The sequence below is a fragment of the Pinus tabuliformis genome, chromosome 6, assembly GCF_031772625.1.
Source record: "Pinus tabuliformis cultivar Carrire ecotype Pingquan chromosome 6, CPIR1, whole genome shotgun sequence".
Classification (NCBI taxonomy): domain Eukaryota; kingdom Viridiplantae; phylum Streptophyta; class Pinopsida; order Pinales; family Pinaceae; genus Pinus; species Pinus tabuliformis.
This window is the reverse complement of record NC_142292.1, coordinates 549,851,004-549,873,612: the sequence shown is the minus strand read 5'-3', so window position 1 is coordinate 549,873,612 and position 22,609 is coordinate 549,851,004. Positions and strand designations below refer to the sequence as shown.

The window sequence follows — 22,609 nt, the reverse complement described above, 5'->3', positions numbered from 1 at the left end:
AAGTTGATAAACATAAAGCTCGTCTTGTTGCTAAGGGCTTTTCATAGGTTGAAGGCATTGACTACACTGAAACCTTCTCCCCTGTTGCCAAAATGAACTCTATCCGCCTTGTTCTTTCCCTTGCTGCCTCTTTAAAATGGGAAGTCCATCAGATGGATGTTAAATCTGCCTTCTTGCATGGGGACTTGCATGAAGAAATCTATATGGAACAACCCATTGGCTTCATCCAAACAGACTCCAGCCTTGTATGTCGACTTAAGAAATCTCTTTATGGTCTCAAGCAAGCTCCTCGGGCTTGGTATGCCAAAATGGATAGCTTTCTTTTAGAATCTGGCTTTTCTAGGTGTTATTCTGACAATACTGTCTACACCAAGAAAGTGGGCAACTCTCTTATCATCCTTGTTCTTTATGTTGATGATCTTATTCTTACTGGTAGTGATCCCAACCTTATAAACCATGTGAAGTCCAACCTTAAAAAGAAATTTGAAATGACAGACTTAGGACACTTACACTATTTTCTCGGTCTTCAAGTCTTGCAATCTAAGGAGGGTATTTCCCTTTCCCAGTCCAAGTATGCTTGTGATATTCTTCGTCATTTTCACATGGAAGACTGTAAGCCAGCCCCTTCTCCCTTTCAGTCTGGAGTCAAACTTTCAGTCTCTTGTACTTCTCCTGAAGTTGATGCTACCTTATACCGTCAACTTGTAGGAAAACTCTTGTATTTAACCCATACTCGTCCTGACCTTTCCTTTGCTGTTGGCCTTGTTGCTCGTTTTATGCAAAACCCCCGTGAAAGTCATTGGAAAGCAGCCAAAAGAATACTTCGTTATGTTCGAGGTACAGTACAGTTTGGGATTCATTACAGTGCCAAAGCAGCTCCTCTATTAGTTGGTTTGACCGATTCTGATTGGGCTGGTGACCCTGATGATCGGAAGTCTACTGCCGGTTATGTCTTCACTCTTGGTTCAGGACCTATTACATGGGCTTGTAAGAAACAGGCTGCCATTTCTCTTTCGTCAGCAGAAGCAGAGTATCGTGGTGCCGTGGAAGCTAGTAAGGAAGCCTTGTGGCTTCGTCAGATCCTATCAGAGTTTGGCTTTGAGCAGCAGCATCCAACCACACTTTGGTGTGATAATCAAAGTGCCATTCAGCTATGCAAAGATCCAGTCCAGCATCAGCGCAGCAAACACATTGAACTACACATGCACTTCATCAGAAAGCTCATTCATGACCATGTTCTTGAAGTGCAATATTGTTCAACAGATGATCAGGTTGCAGACATCTTCACAAAGGCTCTCACAGAGGCGAAGTTCACTAAACTTCGATATATGCTTGGAGTTCAGGAAGTTGTCACTAAGGGGGGACAGGCTCTAGTGCCTCCTTCCTTCTCCTATTGTGTCATATTTGTAAATCCTTCAATCCTATCCCAAGTTGTTCTTAAGGGGGGATGTTAGGATATTCTGACACATAGGAAATAGTTAAGTTCAACTTGGTCTAGTATAGAGTTAGGTAAAGTGTGTTTCTTTACCGTTGTACATTTTGTAACTTACAATCTGACGGTCACGATATGTAGTGATCCGACGGTTCACTCTCTCCTCGGTATTACCGACACTTGATCCGTGGCTTGACACCCGATTGGTCCATGAGTTCTATTTAAAGCCCATGGAGGGTCATTGTTCGGGTAATCCGTGCATGAGAGAAGCTTGTGTAAATTTTCATTCTTTGATTAATAAATTGCCTGTAGTAGCCACGTTGGCACAGGCCGTGGACTGTTTCCCTCTTTGAGGCTTTTAACCACGTCAAAAATACTGGTGTATTGATCTGTGATCTGGTTGTGAGCGGTGTCCTTTTGGTGTTCTTTCTGAGGAACTTACCCTGTAAATTCCTACATAGACACTTTTGGAGTCCTGCGATTATGTGGGATAAAAGGACAATGCCATGCACACAATAGACTTTTGATGGAAATCCCATAGAGAAGGAAACCACATGTATCACTTTGAAATGAGATCTTCTAAATCGTGAATTTAAAGCTGAAAGAATATGGGTGACAATGGACATCTTTTCTTTGAATTGTATGGTGTTGTGTATTCCATTTATTTTTCTTCCTTGCTACTAAATAGTTTAGTACGTCTGATTTATATATGCTAATTTTATTGGTTTTTGTGGGATGGTAGTGGCAGTTATATGTGACAATGTACTTGAATAATATTTGAATGAAGTATATGATGTTATTCAAGCATAATAACATAAATCAAATATTCCCTAACACTTATCATCATTCCTTGTGCTTGCTAAACTAAAGCTTAGGATTTGTTAGGGATTCACCCCTTGTGCTAGATGACAGGTGGCCAAAAATGTGTGAAGAAGCTAACGTGGTGACATTTCTGAGCCCTTATTTAGTTCTCCCATGGTCTTACTCATTCTTGGTATTACTTCCCAACACAGAACATCTATTGCAAAAGCTTATAGGATTTGGCATGTTATGTATGTTAGATGGTTGCTCAAAATACAACTAGGTGTTCGTGAAAGAGGAAGACCAATATTTATTTTCTGGAATAACATTGGTGGATATTCTTTTAATGCATCTATTTTGTTGGAAACAATCATCTTCATTTTGTCCTGATCTCACCTATCTTTTCTGGAAATTTGTAGATAGGAACAATAGAAAAATTTCCTAAGATAATTGATTTTATGTGAAGACAACTGCACAAGGAGACCCTGGTAAGTACTTACTACTCTGGTAAGTACTTGCATGGTCCAAATCCATATAAGATATTATAATGGATGACAAGATCATTCTGGTTAATTAATTCTAATATTCTTTGCAAAGAGATATATGGTTGCAAAAGTGGCCCTGATTTTTTCTTGATAAAGAAAATACTCAATAAGGGGTTTTTTTGCACTCAAATAAGTATTTTTTGTTATTTAACCTCATAATACCCTAGTTTTGATCATTGCAATAATACTCTTGTGTGCTCATCATTGTTGGAAACACATTCTAGGCATCGTACTACCTCTGGGAACAGTTTTGCTTGGAACCACAAAGCTAATATCAAAGGTGAACCTGTACATGCATTTTTTGGGAAGCATATATCACAGACCAAAGTTGGAGGGCTATTCCAATGAGATGATATTTTGTATATGCATCCACTAATGTTGTTTATCTTCATCATCAGGTTTTTTCCTCCTAAATTGTTCACTGTAAATTCAAGTTTTGAATGTGAAAATGTCCATTTCTCTATTGCATTGGATTTCTGAAGTTTCCATTAACAATATAATTTTTTTTTATAACTCTTAAGAAGAAATGCAAAAGAATTGAATCTATGAAGACCACCAAAAGAGAGTGAGAATAAAACCCCAAGAAAACCAAAAGATCAAACTGGGAAACGCTCTAGAGGGAACCAAGGAGGAAGCCCTAGGCCAACAATGTCATTAACCCTAATCTCTCCTATCATCCAATTCTGAAAAGAAGTATGTGATGAGCTTTCTAATGTCCACCTGCCTAATAAATCTGGTAGATCTTCTCATAATGATTCTTGTGACCAAAATCATTTAGAAGGTAAAAATAACAGGTAGTGAACCTAGAATTAGAAATGTGGAAATATCCATCTCTTAGAGCTTATGGTCAAAGGTGAAGCATCTCATGAAGGAGTAGGGAAATACATCTATCGCCTTGTATTGTAAACAAATCTTTGAGCCATAAGAAATTTGATATCAATGTTCAAGTATTGGAGTAAAGAGGAAGATATAACATGCAAGTCATTTATGATACTTTGGCTAGCAAGCTATATAGAGAATTGGATAGTTGTAAGGATATATGTTTTGGCTTGAGTGGGAGTCCTCCATGCAACAAATCTTGTGCAACATGGTCACAACATGGAAAATCATGGAAGTCTAGATGGGACAAAAGCGTGAGATATTTTTCCTTGCATTAATATACTTTGAGAGAACAATAATGAGTACTATCTCAAGTAGTTCCATCATGTTTCACTTAGGCACAGGTTCCAAGATTCACAATTGCAAAAGAGAGAAGGTGTCACTAAGGTATGGAAGAGGAATATCTAAGCCCAAATATCTTGGAAGTTGACCCGAAAACATTTTTTCTGTAGTGTTTCTGATCCTTCATATCCTCTACTCCACCTTGATTTTATTGTTGGGATTACACTTAAGGATGGTCCAGAGGATACTACTCCAGTGTAAGTGTAGGATGTCACCATTTATACCTCCTCTCTTTATAGGTGAGAGTAGTATTAGATGCCTCCTTCTCAGACATGTTGAAACCCTGAATATTTGATTTTGCAAGGTTGAGTTGAAATCCATAACTATCACAAAATGAGTTGAAAGTTTTTAGATGCTTTTGGAGTCCTGTGATTATGTGGGATAAAAGGACAATGTCATCCACACATTAGACTTCTGATGGAAATCCCATAGATTAGGAAACCACCTGTATCACTCTGAAATGAGATATTCTAAATCATCAATTTAAAGCTGAAAGAGTATGAGTGACAATGGACATATTTGATTTGACTTGTATGGTGTTGTGTATTCCATTTGTTTTTCCGCCTTACTACTAAATAATTTAGTATGTATGATTTATATATGCCAATTTTATTGGTTTTAGTGGGATGGTAGTGGTAGGTATATGCGAAAATGTACTTGAATAATATTTGAATGAATTATATGATGTTATTAAAGCATAATAACATAAATCATATATGCCCCAACACTTATCATCATTCCTTGTGCTTGCCATACTAAAAGCTTAGGATTTGTTAGGGATTCACCCCTTGTGCCAGATGATAGGTGGCCAAAAATGTGTGAAGAAGCTAACATGGTGACATTGATTAGCCCTTCTTTAGTTTCCCTAGGGTCTTACTCATGCTTGTTATTACTTCCCAACACGTAACATCTATTGCAAAAGCTTATAGGATTTGGTATGTTGTGTATGTTAGATGGTTGCTCAAAATACAACTAGGTGTTCGCGAAAGAGGAAGACTAATATTTATTTGTTGGAAGAGAATTGGAGACTATTATTTTAATGCATTTATTTTGTTGGAAACAACCATCTTCATTCTGTCATGATCTCACCAATATTTTCTGGAAATTTGTAGATAGGAACAACATAAAAATTTGCTAAGGTAATTGATTTTCCGTGAAGATAACTGCACAAGGAGATGTTGGTAAGTACTAGCATGCTCCAAATCCATATAAGATATTATAATGGATGACAAGATCATTCTGGTTAATTAATTCCAATATTCTTTGCAAAGAGATATATGGTGGAAAAAGTGACCTTGATTTTTTGTTGATAAAGAAAATACTTAATAAGGGGGGTTTTTTGCACTCAAATAAGGGTTTTTTGTTATTAAACCTATAATACCCTAGTTTTTATCACTAGAATAATTCTCTTGTGCACTCATCATTGTTGGAGACATATTTTATGCATCATGCTACCTCTCGGAACAATTATGCTTGGAACAACAAAGCTGATATCAAAGGTGAACTTGTAAATGCATTTTCTGGGAAGCGCATATCACAAACCAGAGTTGGAGGGATATTCCAATGAGCTGATATTTAGTATACGCATCTAAAAATGTTGTTTTTTTTCATCATCAGGTTCTATCTTCCTAAATTGTTCACTGTAAATTCAAGTTTTGAATGTGAAAATGTCCATTTGTCTATTGCATTGGATTTCTGAAGTTGTCATTAGAAATACATTTTTTTTTGGTAATTGTTAAGAAGAAATGCAAAATAATTGAATATATGAAGACCACCAAAAGATAGGGAGAATAAAACCCCAAGAAACCCAAAAGATCAAATTGGGAAAGGGTCTAGAGGGCACCAAGGAGGAAGCCTTAGGCAAACAATGCCATTAACCCTAAATTTCTTATTATCCAATGATGAAAAGAAGTATGTGATGAGCTTTGTAATGTCCACCTTCCTAGTAAATTTGGTAGATATTCTCATAATGATTCTTGTAACCAAAATCATTCAGAACGTAAAAATAACAGGCAGTGAACCTAAAATTAGAAATGTGCAAATATCCATCTCTTAGAGCGTATGGTCAAAGGTGAAGCATCTCATGAAGGAGTAGGGAAATACATCTATCCCCTTGTATTGTAAACAAATCTTTGAGCCATAAAAAATTTGATATCAATGTTCATGTATTGGAGCAAAGAGGAATATATATCAAGCAAGATGTTTATGATACTTTAGATAGCAAGTTGTATAGAGAGTTGGATATTCGTAAGGATATATCTTTTAGCTTGAGTGGGAGTCTGCCATGCAAAAAATCCTATGAAGCATGGTCATAACATGGAAAACCATGGAAATGCAGATGGGCCAAAAGTGTGACATAATTTTCCTTGCATTAATATATTTTGAGAAAATAGTAATGAGTATTATCTCAAGTAGTTCCATCCTGTTTCACTTAGGCACAAGTTCCAAGCTTCACAATTGTAAAAGAGAGAAGGTGTCACTAAGGTAAGGAATAGGAAGATCTAAGCACAAATATCTTGGAAGTTGACTTGGAAACATTTTTTCTATAGTGTTTTAGATCCTTCATATCTGCTACTTTGCCTTGAATTTGTTGTTGGGATTACATTAAAGGATGGGCCAGAGGATACTACTCCAATGTAAGTGTAGGATGTCACCATTTCTACCTCCTCTTCTTTATAGGTGAGAGTAGTATTAGATGCTTCCTTCTTAGATGTGTTCAAAGCTTGAATTTTTGATTTTACAAGGTTGACTTGAAAGCCATAACTATCACAGAATGAGCTGAAAGTGTATAGATTCTTTTGGAGTCCTGTGATTATGCGGGAGAAAAGGACAATTTCATCCACACAACAGACTTCTGATGGAAATCCCATAGAGAAGGCAACCACTTGTATCACTTTGAAATGAGATCTTCTAAATCATCAATATAAAGCTGAAAGAGTATGGGTGACAATGGAAATCTTTGCTTTGACTTGTATGGCATTGTGTATTCAATTTGTTTTTCGTCAATGCTACTAAATAGTTAGTATGTCTGATTTATATATGCTAATTTTATTAGTTTATATGGGATGGTAGTGGCACACCAACTTGGGTTTTGCTCACAGACACCAGCAGAGGGAGAATGTAAAGATAAGCAAGAGAAAATCACTATTTTTAGAGCATTTGCACAACATAGGTCCAAGGAGATAACATTGTCCCGATAGTTGAAACAACAACACTCAGCATCCAAGAGAAAGATGCTCACCCAAAGAGAGAGAGAGTAGTATCCATTATGTTGAACACCAACATTATGAACCCTGGGTTGGAGGAGCATCACAATGGGTTTCTTTTGATTTTCCCACAGAAGGTTGTTTGAGCTTCAGTTCTAGTCACAATCATCGTTGTCAGCAACAGTTTCATCATCCTGCTCTACCATTGTCTGGGTCTAGGATTTCCCCCCTAATTGGGTCTATTTTTCCACAACAATATATCGAGCTCTCTTTATGATTCAACTTCATCCTCCTATATCCCAAGGGAAGCTATTGCATCTAATAAATCTCTTATTGGTGACGTTGTTGGAGACTCTCTGCATGAGCCATTGCCATTAGCATTATCTAGGGAAGCTATTGTAGCAAACAGAGCTGGTGCAAATGCTAGAACTATACATAGAAGAGCATCTCAGCAAGTGCCCAACCCATTTGAATAACATGATAGATATGAAAAGGAATGGCTTAAGGTGATCTCCCAAGGGATAACATTGGACAACATTCCTACATTGGGCATTTCTAATGTATCAGAGTGGGTTGCAAAATTTTCTTTATTGAAAAGAGAAAATAACTCATAGAAATATATAAATCACACATAAAAATCAGAGACACAATATTGGCGGAAAAAAGGCTGAAGCCTCACGTATTCTCTCTCATTACACATTACCAAAATAATTGAATATAGTGTTACAAATAAATAGATGAGAGACAGTGTTCTCAAGATAGTGCGTGCTATCTTAGACACCTTTGGTTGAGATAATTTCTCCTTTGGTTGAGATAATTTCTCACCAGACACACCAATATAGGAGTTACCTAAACTAACTCCTATCTTAGAGGAACAACCCAAGAGTTAGGCACAAATTCCTAAATTGGAATATTTAATTAAGTAATTTATTTTGGATTTATTATTATTTTATGAGAGAGGCTAACATTCCCCCCTTCAATGATAAATCCAAAATAAGAACAAGGAACCATCTTCCAAGTTCTCATGTTGATCCTCAAAAACATTGCCTGAAAAAACCGCCAAAACTGGATGCTGGGAAAAACTCAAATCTGAAGAGAACATGAATCAACTGCATGCTTGATTCATCTCTGAAGGACACTTGACAACTCCATCATGTGCCAAGCCGCAAAAGGATCCAACTGTCCTTTGCTTGAAAACAGCATCCGGTGTCCACTGACACAATTTGATGAACGCCCACTGGCGTGTTTGCTGATGATGATTGCCCACTGGCTGAAGATGTTGAAAAACAACTCAATGTTGCTTTTGCTATGAAAGTTGCTCACTGCTGCTTTGGCTGTCGATCGCCCACTGGCGAATTTGTTGATGCTTACTGCTGATGACAAATGCCCACTGGCTGATGAAGATGCCCATTGGCTACTTCGCTGATGTTGACGAGATTTTCAGTCTGACAACCACTTGTCAATTTCATTGACATTTGCCCCCCTTTGTCAGCTGAAAGGAGAGACAATCTTCTCCAAAATATATTTGAACTCCCCCCCTTCAGGTGTAGGAGAGTTTCACTGTTGTACTCCCTCATTCAACTGCATGAGAGTACCGTCATCTGTTCACTGCTGGCTGCACTATGTGTGATTGTAGTCGGTTGTAGAACTGAGACAATCGTTTGACGGTGGATGACCATTCCCAAGGATCAATCCATCATAATGTATCTTCAATCTGGCTGATTTTTGTTGGTTGCGACATTTTTCTGAGGAATGATTGGGCTTGCCACAATGGCAACACGGATGGAGATCAAAACACTGATCTTCCATATGACCAGTTCTTTGACAATGAGAACACTTCGGTTGGACTTCAACTTCAGGTTGCGTGCAATTATGTTTGACTGCAACTTTCTCAGAACCTGTTGAGGTGAGTTGTTCAAGAAATCCTGCACTCACAAACTTAATTGGCTTGGAATAATCTGGGATATGTAAGTTGGTGTCATCAGTGACATATCCTAAGCCTCGTCGATTCTTGTTATTTTGAATCTCTTCCCACGACTTGATGAGGGGTTTGGAAGAAATTTGAATTTGATCATGAACAACTTCGACACTTGAAGTTGTTTGGATGAGTGATTTGGAATCAACATTATTATCTTCATTTGTTTGGTTGAATGACCTGGAAGAAGCACTCTTTTGTTGCAGCTCATCTCTTTGTAGTTGCGACTCAAGCTGAAGAAACTCAACGGTTTCATGTGTTTGTTGTAGATGCCTTGAAAGATCAGCAAGAGTTTCTTTGCTGACGTGCACCATGTCTTCATCACTGGAGATGATCAAACTGTGAAGAATGTGTAACAATTGAATATGTTGCGTCATCTGAACTTGCTCACTTAAAATCAGGCTCTCTTGTCGTAGATGTTGTGCTTTGAACTGTTTCACTTGATTTGTTACTTGAATGACAGGCTCGCTTGATATGGAACTTGAATGGCACGCTCGCTTGATTTGTGGCTTATTGTACTTGCTGAGAACACTTGTTAGAACTTTCTGGAATTCACGCTCGCTTGATGACGAACTCAACTTGCTTGATTGGTGTTAGAGTTGAACTTGTTTTGGTTGCTGTGATGGTTGTGTCAAGGAGTTAAAACTCATGGACAGGGTGTCGAACACTGTCGAAAATGCACCCAAAAAAGCTTACAATGATTTCAATGATTCACTACAATGACTCAATTCAAGGCTTGGGTGTCGGTTTCAACCGAGAATGCACCCTTACAATTCAATGGAATTTGAGTTTGATTACAAGTTCAACAATGTTGATGTAGACTGTGTGCTGAAACGTTGAAGTTTATAGATTCATTAACTTGATTGTAGTGATGTAGACATTGCTTTGAAACGCTGGAGTCATGAACTTGATTGTATTGAGTGAAATTGTTTGTTGAGGTAGAATGTCGATGTTGAAAACTTTGATTATTTGTTGTAGTGTTGATCTTGCAGCTATGTGTTGTGCTTGCTTTATGTATGCGATGAAATTATTGATGTGTCACAACTAGACACAGATCAAAAAGAAAAAACATGAATCCATAAAACACATGCGCCATCAAATACACACAGTGTACCTTAGATCCCCTTATTCAATTTCAGGCGGATCTAGGACACAATCACCACAAATAATACGTCTTTATTGAGTATTGAGATCATCAACCTTTCATCTTTTACAACATTGCCATGAAAGCTTTCTCAAACAATGAGAATTTGACACTCACAAATTTGGAAGAAAATGCGTTCAAAAACCTGACTCAACCTCCTACATCAATAAACTTTCCTTTGAAAAATTTATCACTCCAAAGATTTCAAAAATTAAAACAACCTTTCTCATCTCTCATCATATTCACCATTAATTCTCTCTTCATCCCAAATATTATTCTCCACTAACTCTAACCCATTAAAGTTCATGAAACATTAAGGGTTAAACTTCATTCTCACCCCACTCATTCTCTCACATTCCACTTACTATCTCTCATCATATATTAAAAATTACCACGCTTCATTACAAAATATACTCCTTTTTAAATTTTCATTATAATGTTGTATGAAGTCACTTAAAAAGAAGAGTTTTCGTTATTTAAAGCACACCTTAAAAAACGTGAGAATGTCAAAAGTCACGAATTTCGAGCATGAGCAATTGCGCCCTATCTCCACAACGCAGAAAATCCATGTCAAAATATGCTAGAGCTTCAAAGCAGTGACTAGGAGAATGTAGATAAAGATACCAGATGACTATCGTATTCCATTTGAACTTTCTTCATGCCGGTGGAAAACACACAGCCAAATCGATTCATATAATACCAGCACTATTGCTCGCCTTGAATAAAGCGTCGACTGTTTCTTTTCGGGTGGATGTTGCCTTCTTTTCCAGCGACCAAATCTATATTTTGTAGACAGGTTGTATGCAAATCGTTGGTGGTTAAGTGGAGATCCGCGCTGCAGCCGAACTATTATCCCCGTTCTGTTCCGTGTTCGAATCTCCGGACCGTCTTTAAACCATGCCTGCCACGCTCAGAAAGCGCTGCCTAGAGCCGGAGGTCCTGCCGGATTCCACTAACGTCCGGGAGTCCAAACGCTTCAATGGCATGGGCGAAGAAATGGATCTGTTTCGCCACTTTCATTTATGTCACTTCCAGAACTTGCAGTCAACACAAATGTGAGGAACCGGTACTTCTAAAAGCAGATATAATCACACTTAACTTGAAACTTGGATTTTGATTTATATTTATACCCCACACAGCATGTGTAATCTGTTTTTCGTCCCCTAAGTCAAGCAGTTTGATCTTCTCTGCTATAAAAATCTTTCAAGATGAAGGAATAATAGCACAACCTTCTTACAGGAAGGAAACTTGGCCCATAATGATGAGAACTTAACCAGTCAACAGAAAGAAGGCATTCGACTCCCTCGTCTTCAAAACTCGTGCTACCCGTAAGGAAAACATCCAGCAGTTAAAGGAGAAGCACGAATCAGTTAACCCTTTAAATATAATCCACACTCCTTTAGAAATTGGACATATAGAGCCAACAGCACTATGGCGTGTAGCTACCAGAGCGTGTAGCAATACGTCGGAAGCATTGCGGACACTTCAGGATTATTTGGCAAATGCATCAACTGTTGACATTGGATATACTGTACTTTTAGAACACGCGCTTGCAGAGAGGGACCGAAGCCCTCCAGTTGTTGCAAAGTGTGTAGCACTTCTCAAACGATATCTCTTTAGTCTGCAAACAGTCAGCATGTATCATCAACTGCATCTGTCAATTCATCTTCTCCAACCTCAACATCTGCAGCATTTGCCTCAGGAGCTCTGCGCTCCTTGAAATTTCGATTGCTCACACTACAAATGCAGCTTACAGTGCCCTTTGATAAACCAAAACTATAATATGCAAACAAATCAAATATGTAATCCACGTTACCAAAACGACCCGATGACATAGATCTGCTGAGATCGCGTGAGATTCATCCGTCTTCTCGCCCCTGGACGGTTTTGGCCTTTTTGTTACAGGTTCACGCTCATGCTACAACAAACGCCTTACAAATAACTTGCAGGCTCACGACTTTGGATGCAGCCTTGATGCAGCCTCACACAGGTCTAACATACGCTCTGATACCACATATTGAAAAGAGAAAATAACTCATAGAAATATATAAATCACACATAAAAATCAGAGACACAATATTGGCGGAAAAAAGGCTGAAGCCTCACGTATTCTCTCTCATTACACATTACAAAAATAATTGAATATAGTGTTACAAATAAATAGATGAGAGACAGTGTTCTCAAGATAGTGCGTGCTATCTTAGACACCTTTGGTTGAGATAATTTCTCCTTTGGTTGAGATAATTTCTCACCAGACACGCCAATATAGGAGTTACCTAAACTAACTCCTATCTTAGAGGAACAACCCAAGAGTTAGGCACAAATTCCTAACTTGGAATATTTAATTAAGTAATTTATTTTGGATTTATTATTGTTTTATGAGAGAGGCTAACATCTTCTGCCAATTTGTCACCATGATCTAATTCAATGAAATCCTGGGGTCTGCATAGGCAGAAAGAGCAAAAACAACAACAAAGGCAACAAAAATGGAGGGAAGCTATTGTAGCAAACAGATCTGGTGCAAATGCTAGAACTATACATAGAAGAGCATCTCAGCAAGTGGACACCCCATTTGAAGAACATGAGAGAGATGCAAGGGATAACATTGAACAACATTCCTACATTAGGAATTTCCAATGTATCGAAGTGGGTTGCAACATTTTCTTCTACAAATTTCTCACCATGGTCTAATTCAATTCAATTCCAGGGTTCGCATAGGTAGCAAGAGCAACACCAACATCAGAGGTAACAAAAATGGATGCCACAAACTATTCCTCAACCTAGGTCATCCTTTTTAGCACTTGGATATTGTGGGTCTCCTTCATCAATGGTTGGACCTGTGACAATAAGGACATCAATACCAGTTTTCTTAGCTCCTCCCTATCGAAGGCCTCATTCGGATTTCTTAAGCAATGACACCAATTTAGTGCCTTCTCCACTCCAAAGTGCACTGACAGTTCAAATTTGATCTTCTATCCCAGTTTGCTCTAGTCCACCTATGCAGAGGACTTTACCACAAAACTCAGACCCAAGTTCCTTAGATAATGAAGACTCCACACTTCAATTGCTCAATCAGCTTAGGCTTTGAAATTTGTCTAAAACAAGTTGATCTATTGATATTCTTCACATTTCACTCTGAAATTTTCCTCTCTTCGAGGTTGCTATTGATATGAGAGGGCAATATCTGTTACAAATTCTGACTCTACTTTTCCATGTCGCATTTTATGAGGTTACAATGCTGAATGTTTATGCCATATGCATTTTTTAGGGTGTTCAAAGCTCTCAACCTATATGACTAGATGCTATTATCCATATAAATATCATTGTAGCAGATCTCTCCTACCTATTTCTCTAATGCCATGAGTGCCTAACATATTTCCATAAAGTAGTTGTGTATTTTGGAAGTTGTTCCCACTTCTGGTATCAACAGTCTCAGGATATCATCATTTTGGTGGTAAATCGTGAACAGGAGGTAGTATGATTTTGATGTTAGGTGCAATTGAAACAAGGTCAGAGAGACATCACTTGTAAAGGTGAATTCTATGTATTTTTGTTTTAATCTACAATTTTTGATATAGGGTATCAACCACAAATCTATTGTACTGCTTTATGTATTCAAATTTAATCACTTTCTCTGTATTATATGTGAATGGGCTACATTTCCTGCTCTCTAAAACTTGGATCAACATTCCAAATTTTTCCCACTTTCTTATGATATGCATCCAAAAGTATTGTTTGTCTTCATCATTAGGTTATTTCCTCCTAAATTTCTCACTGTAAATTCAAGTTTTGAATGTGAAAATGTCTATTTTTCTATTGCATTGGATTTCTAAAGTTGTCATTGGAAATAGAAATTTATTTGGTGATTGTTAAGAATAAATGCAAAAGAATTGAATATATGAAGACTGCCAAAAGAGAGGGAGAATAAAACCCCAAGAAACCCAAAATATCAAACTAGGAAAGGGTCTAGAGGGCACCAAGGAGGAAGCCCTAGGCCAACAATGTCATTAACCCTAATCTCTCTTATCATCCAATGTTGAAAAGAAGTATGTGATGAGATTTCTAATGTCCACCTGCCTAATAAATCTGGTAGATATACTCATAACGATTTTTGTAACAAAAATCATTTCGAAGGTTAAAATAGTAGGTAGTGAACCTAGAATTAACAATGTGGAAATATCCATCTTTTATAACCTATGGTCAAAGGTGGAGCATCTCATGAAGGAGTAGGGAAATACATCTATCACCTTGTATTTTAAACAAATCTTTGAGCCATAAGAAATTCGATATCAATGTTCAAGTATTGGAGCAAAGAAGAAGATTTAGCATGCCAGTTATTTATGATACTTTGTCTAGAAAGTTGTATAGAGAATTGGATAGCCGTAAGGATATCTATTTTGGCTTGAGTGGGAGTCTTCCATGCAACAAATCCTATGTAGCATGGTCATAACATGGAAAATCATGGAAGTGCAGAGGGGCTAAAAGTGTGAGATAGTTTTCCTTGCATGAATATACTCTGAGAGCATAGTAATGAGTACTCTCTCAAGTAGTTCCATCCTGTTTCACTTAGGAACAGGTTCCAAGCTTCACAATTGTAAAAGAGAGAAGGTGTCACTAAGGTATGGAAGAGGAATATCTAAGCCCAAATATCTTGGAAGTTGATTTGGAAACATTTTTTCTATAATGTTTTTTATCCTTCGTATCCTCTACTCCACCTTGATTTTGTTGTTGGGATTACACTGAAGGATGGGCTAGAGGATACTACTCTAGTGTAAGTGTAGGATGTCACCATTTCTACCTCCTCTTATTTATAGGTGAGAGTAGTTTTAGATGCCTCCTTCTTAGACATGTTGAAAACCAGAATATTTGATTTTGCAAGGTTGACCTGAAGGCCATAACTATCACAAAATGAGATGAAAGTGTCAAGATGATTTTGATTTCTTGTGATTATGTGGGATAAAAGGACAATGTCATCCACACAACAAACTTCTAATGGAAATCCCATAGAGAAGGAAACCACCTGTATCACTTTGAAATGAGATCTTCTAGTTCGTCAATATAAAGTTGAAAGACTATGGGTGACGATGGACATATTTGCTTTGACTTGTATGGTGTTGTGTATTGCATTTGTTTTTACAATATTGGTATGGGCCTTGCTAGTAATCATCTTATAGAGAGTCATAAATATGAAATCCTAAGTTCAATGGAAGTACATCTTTTCTAGATTCAAGTTTTCATGAAACAATTGATTTCATGAAAATTTATAAACTTCAATTTTTGTTTTTGTAATTATCCTTTTCCTACTTCAAATGTTGGAGCCATTTGTGGAATCAATGTCTACTTGAATGATAAGATGAATCAGGAAGATTTTTCTCATTTGAGAGATATTAATTCAAGACATTATTAAGTATACATTCTCCAGACCAGCGATATTTTCTAGTAAGATGAAATATATTCTCATAAAAATAAATCAAAGTGAACTCTGAAAATTGCAGATTTTTTGGTAGTTAGTTGCTATATTCTAACAAAACCCAAGGCATTAGCTCAACTGGTTGTTGCCAATGTTTTTGGTCATTAGCTAGTTCCATGCTGGTAGACACCTGGTTTGAGTCCCACTGGGTTAGGTTCACTAGTCTATGTAGATGGTTTTATTGGCAGTTCCATCCATGAATGCGGGGAAGCATCCCTTCAGTTTCCTTGCAAGTTTTTCCTTGAAAAAAAGGATTTAGTCCTAACAGATCCACTGCAAAACTACAAGCAAAGTATTCAAATTTGATTTCTAGTGAACATAAAAAATATATTAGTCCAAAAAACAAAGTACAAGGCCTTATAATACCAACACTTATTTCCAATCACAAAGAGAGGAATAAGACATTTAATAGATCCCTCAGTTACTTTAGGAACTCAAAAGATCATTTCTATAGATGACAGATTGATATTCAGATATCCTCCTCCACATTTTTTATACCAAAACAGGGGTAACATGTAGCCCTAAACAAAATATATCTTCCTTATACAATTTAAGTTTCAAACTTCCATATACAAAAATCAAGAGTTGACTTTAGACACCATAGTATACCTAAAGGTAGTTCTTATGGACCCAACCTGATGGCCATTGATAAACAAGGAAATAGTAAGCAAATAGCCAAATTGTGTGCTCTTAGAAGAGTTCCAAAGAGTTGCTTCCTATTAACGATTAAGAGGTGGAGTTAAGAATCACTTTTTTAGGATATTCACAATCAAATAGGACATGATTCTTTGGCAACAATTTCTTTCATTTGGGGAAGTTAATGGCCCCTTCAACACATTAGAATGTGGATGCAAGGGAGAAGTACTTAACATAACACAAGTGAACCTAATAGGATGGATGGGGATGGGGCTTTGGAGCTTTATCAACTTGTCTTTTTGGTACTTTTCCATATTGTTTTTCTTTTGCAGCTGACAAGAACTGGTCCACTTGCATCCTTATTCACCATATTAGAAGGAATGAAATTTCATTTCGATAACATAAAAGAGATTTGTAGTTCATGGTGCCTTACATCTTAATTCTTCCATACAATAAGACACCTATGTTTCTAAAGGGACCAATGGTACAATGTAATGTTTATTCCTAGGAAGTCTACCCAATAGATTGGGAAGGTAGAGAGTTGCAACAAGGATTAGTTGGGGTGTTTTTGAGTGTATTTGAGGTGATAAAGGAGTCAATGAGTGAAAATGATGGTGTGCCTAACGATGTTGAAGAGTTTTTGCACTACAAGGAAGAAAAATACTAAGCACTGACTATGTAATACATGGAGCAATTAGATCTTCCCAAAAAGCACATATTTTGTTGAAACAAAACAAAAACTCCAGAATTTCAAGAGCTAATAAGGATAATTCTGTAGTTATGACCACAAAACCACAACAAAGGATCTGAAACTCTTCAAATACTCAACATAGCTACCTCAATATTTGAATAAAATAAGGACTTAAACACACAAGCACTCTGATACCATAATGAGAAATCATAGGCGAGCTACTCATAGGATGAACACCACAAAGGAATAAATCAAGCTGGAAAAATCTGAGACACCAATATTTATGTGATAAAACCTTCGAAGAGGGAAACGCCCATGAAGAAACACAAAATTTGTATCTTTGCTCATGAAATGAAACATGGGCACACAAATATATGCTATTTTTTGCATCTGTTTATCTAGATTATAATCCAAAACTAGGCCAAAGCCTTACATTCATATATACTAGCATGTGCAGCTAAGGTGGACCCAACCCTTAGGCAAACATTGGGTCAACTTGTGACTATCTACAAATCTAGGGTTGTGCCCATATGAAGTGGCATGACTTCGAAGAACCTAAAATGTAAGTGAACCTTGAGGGCCCCAACATAAGAAAAAGACCAAGCATTGAAATTTGACTATAATACATGGGGTGGTCAGATCTCCCAAAAATACACAGGTTTTGTTGAAATAGAACAACCACCCCAGTTCTTTAAGACCTAATAATCTGAGCTCCATAGATCTGACCTCAAAACCAAAAGAAGGGACCCAAATCTCTTCATATACCCAACATAACTATCTCGATCTTTGAACAAGGAGTGAACCTCACAAGCACTTTGATACCATATTAGGAAATCACAAGTGGGTTACTCGCAAGGATGGATACCACTTAGGAATAACTCATGCTGACAATAAACTAATACATTGAGATTTACATTTTAAACCCATTAAAATGAGACATCCATGAAGCAATAGAAAAGTTGTACTATTGTGCAAGAAATGAAGCATTATATACAGTACAATACTCTACTCTTCATCATGCAAGACAAGTGACCATCCATGATCTTTAAATAGAGATCATGGATGAATTAGGTGATAAAACATAGATCAATTGTCATACATACCTAGAACATGAGCACCATCAATGATCAGGTGCTTAGAATTATGCTCAAAATCAAGTGTCAGAATAGTATCACACTCAGCTTCATATTGAATATCTCTTCATTTTGAATCCAACGGTGTGAACAGTACTCAAATCCGAGTTTCGTATGCAAAAGTTAGAGCAAGTCAAAGTTCAAGTTTGACTTGTCTATGTGGCAGGATTGGATGACATGGCAAGGGTCCTAATGAATAGGGAAGCGCCAAGTGGTAGGTTTCCATTGGGTCCCATATATCTCATATCGGGGAAAAACAAAAGATGTAGGACAAGAATTAGCCTCGACATGTTGGGTTTCGATAATCGCATATTGCACCCAAAACCCTGCTGTTATTTGTTACCACTGATAAAGTTCTGATTGTGATGACTGTCTGGACGTGATACTTTATTGTGTTACAGTTTAATTTCCCGGTTGGTTTGCGATATCACATCCACAACGTTTTGTTGTGTTAAGAGCCTGCAGCCGATTGCGGATTTCTATGAGCAATAAGACCCGAACGCAGGAATTTTATATGACATAATTTAATATCCTGGTAGGTCCACAATATCGTAATCATAGTGTTTTCGTGTTAACAAAACCTTCGGCTGCTGAACTTCGCCGATTGCGATGAGCGATGGGTTCTGGATGTAGGATTTTATATGTTGCAGTTAATTATCCCCGGCGGGTCTGCAATATCGCAATTGCAATGTTTTGTTGTTCCATAAGAGCCCATAAAACTTGCCGATTGTGATTTGCGATATGGGCGACAGGATATAGCCCGCTGTGTGGTGAATTTCTTGCTCCATTAGCAGATTTTGGAGCGGAAACGGGGTTTTTTGTCAGTTTTGGAGCAATTTGTGGAACAAATAGTGGAAGAACTCGGAAAAGTCATAACTTCTTGGGTTCTTATCCAAATTGGATGCAAAAAGAGCCTAGATGTCCATTCGTTGAGGATTCTGAACTCATTGAGGCAGGTTTCAGAGGCATCTGAGCATTGTAAACACACTTTTGTTGTAATTTGAGCATAATAGAGAGGCCCAAGCCATTGGAAGTTGGACCAAGGAGATGTAGCCCAAGAGGGGTGAACTCCTTTATCATGTACTTTGTTGTGTGTTGTATTTTGATGTTTTTTGCTGTTATTTTGCTATTGTTCAGCATATGTTTTATTTTAAATTGTTTCTAATATTTACATAAGAAAATCTCATGGGAATTGGTTAATTAAGAAAAAATATTGAATCCTTAAGCACTTGATAAGCAAATCATAAGCATCTTGGGTTTTATTTTGAATGGGGAATTAACACAACATTACTAATCTGCACCATTTTAGATCAAGTTGGTATCAGAGCACTGGTTTTTGCTTACTAGATTTTCTTTGTGAAAGAAGAATTTAATTGTTTGCAAGTTTATGTCATGCTTACAAGGTTGAAACTCAAAAGAGGTGAAGGAAAGCTGGTTAAAAACCCTAAAGTCGAGTCAAGTGGAAGAAGAGCAAGGTCTCCAAATTATTCTACACTAGTACATCCTCAAGTTGTAGAAGTTGCAGTTGAGTCTCATGAGATCATGTCTCATGAAGGAGAACCTATCATGACAGAAGATGAGAAGACCTTCAAAAAGGCTTTCTTTGATATGACAGAGATGGTTAAGGTCCTCTATGAAGAGAGGAATAGCAGGATGCAAGGAGAAAATTCCAAGCCTCCCAATGGAGAAGGCTCTTCAAGAGGAGGTAATGGAAAAGGAGGTAATGTGAATGAAGGCCAACCTCCACCATCTCCACCATCTTCTTCATATTCTTCTTGGAAAGCATCTTCAACCTCTTCCACTAATATCACCACTACTCATACTCATCATCATTCTTCAAAAGGGATTGGTAAATCACCTTTTCTAAAGCTTGATGTTAAATTCGAGTTGCCTATGTACAATGGTGAAGTGAATGCAGAGAAGTTGGATAAATGGATTCGTCAGTTGGAGATGTATTGTAGAATTCAGAACCTTCGAGAGGATGATATCAAAATTTAGTTGGCTTCATTGAGAATGGATAGTGCAACACTTGTATGGTGGGATCCAAGGACTCAAGACGAGGTCAAGAAACATGGTAAGATCTCTATTACTTGGTCTGATTTCATTGCTGCTATAAAAAGACAGTTCTACCCTTTAACTCATATGCAAAAATCTATCATGAATTGGCAAAATTTCAGACAGTTAAAAGGTCAAAGTGTGCAAGAATATACTCAAGAGTTTAGGAAAAGAACTCTTATGCTAGGAGTAGACTTACAGTCACAAGATACTTTGTTGAAATACATAGGAGGGTTGCATAGCTATCTTCAACATACCATTCTTATGTTTAGTCCCACGAATCTTGATGAGGTCTGTGTTCGAGCTACACACCTTGAAGCAAGAGGGAAAACTTTACAAGAAGAAGGAAAGAAGAAGCCATTCCAGAGTGGTGAAAAAGGGAAGAAATTAAAAGGAAAGCAGAAGAAAAATGCTTATGTTAAGAAAGAGGTGGAGAAACCCATGTGCAAGAATTGTTTCAAAGAGGGTAACGATGAAGCGCATTATTGGAAGCTTCATCTTGAATTAAGATCGAAGAAATCTAACACTAAAGGGAAACAAAGGACAAACATTGCTACATAATAAGACTTAGGTTCTGACTTAGGTGATGAAATGAAGATTGCAACCATAGTCACTAAAGGGAAAGTCGTGGAAAAGACAAGCAAAGAGGAAGCATTGGCAAGCACCAGTGCAACAAATAACTCCAATAACATTTCAAATGAGGAAAACATAATAGAGTTTTTACATATCCGAGTTATTGCCAAACACACCAAAATTGATATGCTGTTTGACAGTGGATCCCAGACAAATTTAATTTCTACAACCTTGGTCAAGAAGTTGAATCTGGAAGCCATGCCTCATCATAAACCATATCCATTGGGTTGGATAACCAAGGATGCCAATTTGCAGGTCACACGGAAATTCATTTTTAGGTTTGAAACCATTGCCAATTTCATTAATGAAGTCGAATTAGACGTTGTGCCATTGGATCTTTTTGGGATTGTGTTGGGAAGCCCATATCTGTATGAAAGGAAAACCATTTTCCACCAATTTGAGAACAAATATCATTTGTTCAAAGACAGAGTGGAGTATATTGTGAGAGCCCATCGCAGAAAGCTTAATCTATCTTTAGCAAGCATAGGGGAAATGAAGCGATTAGTCAATTTCAGCAAGAGTCTTGTGCTCCTTATGATCAAGCATGAGAATGACACAGAGCAAGAATCCTTTGCAAGTTCTAACGTGAAGTTGAAAGATGAATTGGTTGATGTGGTCAAGCAATATGGAGACATGTTTCAAGAACCAAAGGGCTTGCCACCAAAAAGGGGAATTCAACACGAAATTCAGCTACAACAAGATTGTCCACTCCCAAACATCGTTATGTATCGAATGTCAATTCTGAAAAGTTTAGAAATTAAGAAACAAGTCCAGGAATTGTTAGATAAAGGAGTAATTCGTCCCCCGACTTTTCCATGTGGTTCACCAATTATATTGGTACCCAAGAAAGATGGAACTCAGCGCATGTGTGTAGATTATCGAGCTTTGAATAAGATTAAAATCAAGAATTGATACCCACTGCCCAAAATAGATGATTTGATAGATCAGTTGAAAAATGTAAAATATTTCACTAAATTAGACTTAAGAAGTGGATATCGTCAAGTAAGAATAACCGAGGAAGATATTTGGAAGACTACTTTTAAAACCAAACTAGGATTGTTTGAGTGGCTGGTTATGCCTTTCGGTCTTTGCGATGCTCCAGCTACATTCATGAGACTTATGAATGATGTTTTAAGATCATTTCTTGATGAGTTTGTAATTGTCTATTTAGATGATATTTTGATATTCAAAAAATCACGAGAAGAGCATGTCAAGCATGTCAAGAAAGTTTTGGATATCATGAGAATTATTTTTGAAGATGTCTAAATGTGAATTCAGAAAAAATTCCTTAGTGTATTTGGGCCACATAGTTGGAGGAGGTGAGCTGAAGATTGACCCCTCTAAAGTTTCGGTCATTTTGAATTGGCCAATACCCAAATCAGTTACAGAAGTAAGGAGTTTTCTAGGATCAACACAGTACTAGAGGGAGTTCATTGCTAATTTTTCTTCCATAGCAGCTCCACTACATGCTTTGACCAACGTGAATGTTGTCTTTTAGTGGGGGAGGAAAACAACAAAAGGCATTTGATGCTTTAAAACAAAATATCAGTTCAGCCCCAGTTTTAGCATTGTCGGACTTGAAACAACCCTTTGAAAACAAATAGATGCAAGCAACTACGCCATGGGTGTAGTTCTTTTACAACATGGTAAGCCCATTTCATTTCATT

At 37.4% G+C, this 22,609-nt stretch overlaps 1 pseudogene; it reads left to right on the top strand.

Moving 5' to 3' along the window:
• The window catches only part of LOC149259697 (uncharacterized), a 68,955-nt pseudogene extending 55,457 nt beyond the window's left edge, over positions 1-13,498 (top strand).
• Positions 13,499-22,609: the final 9,111 nt, after the last annotated feature.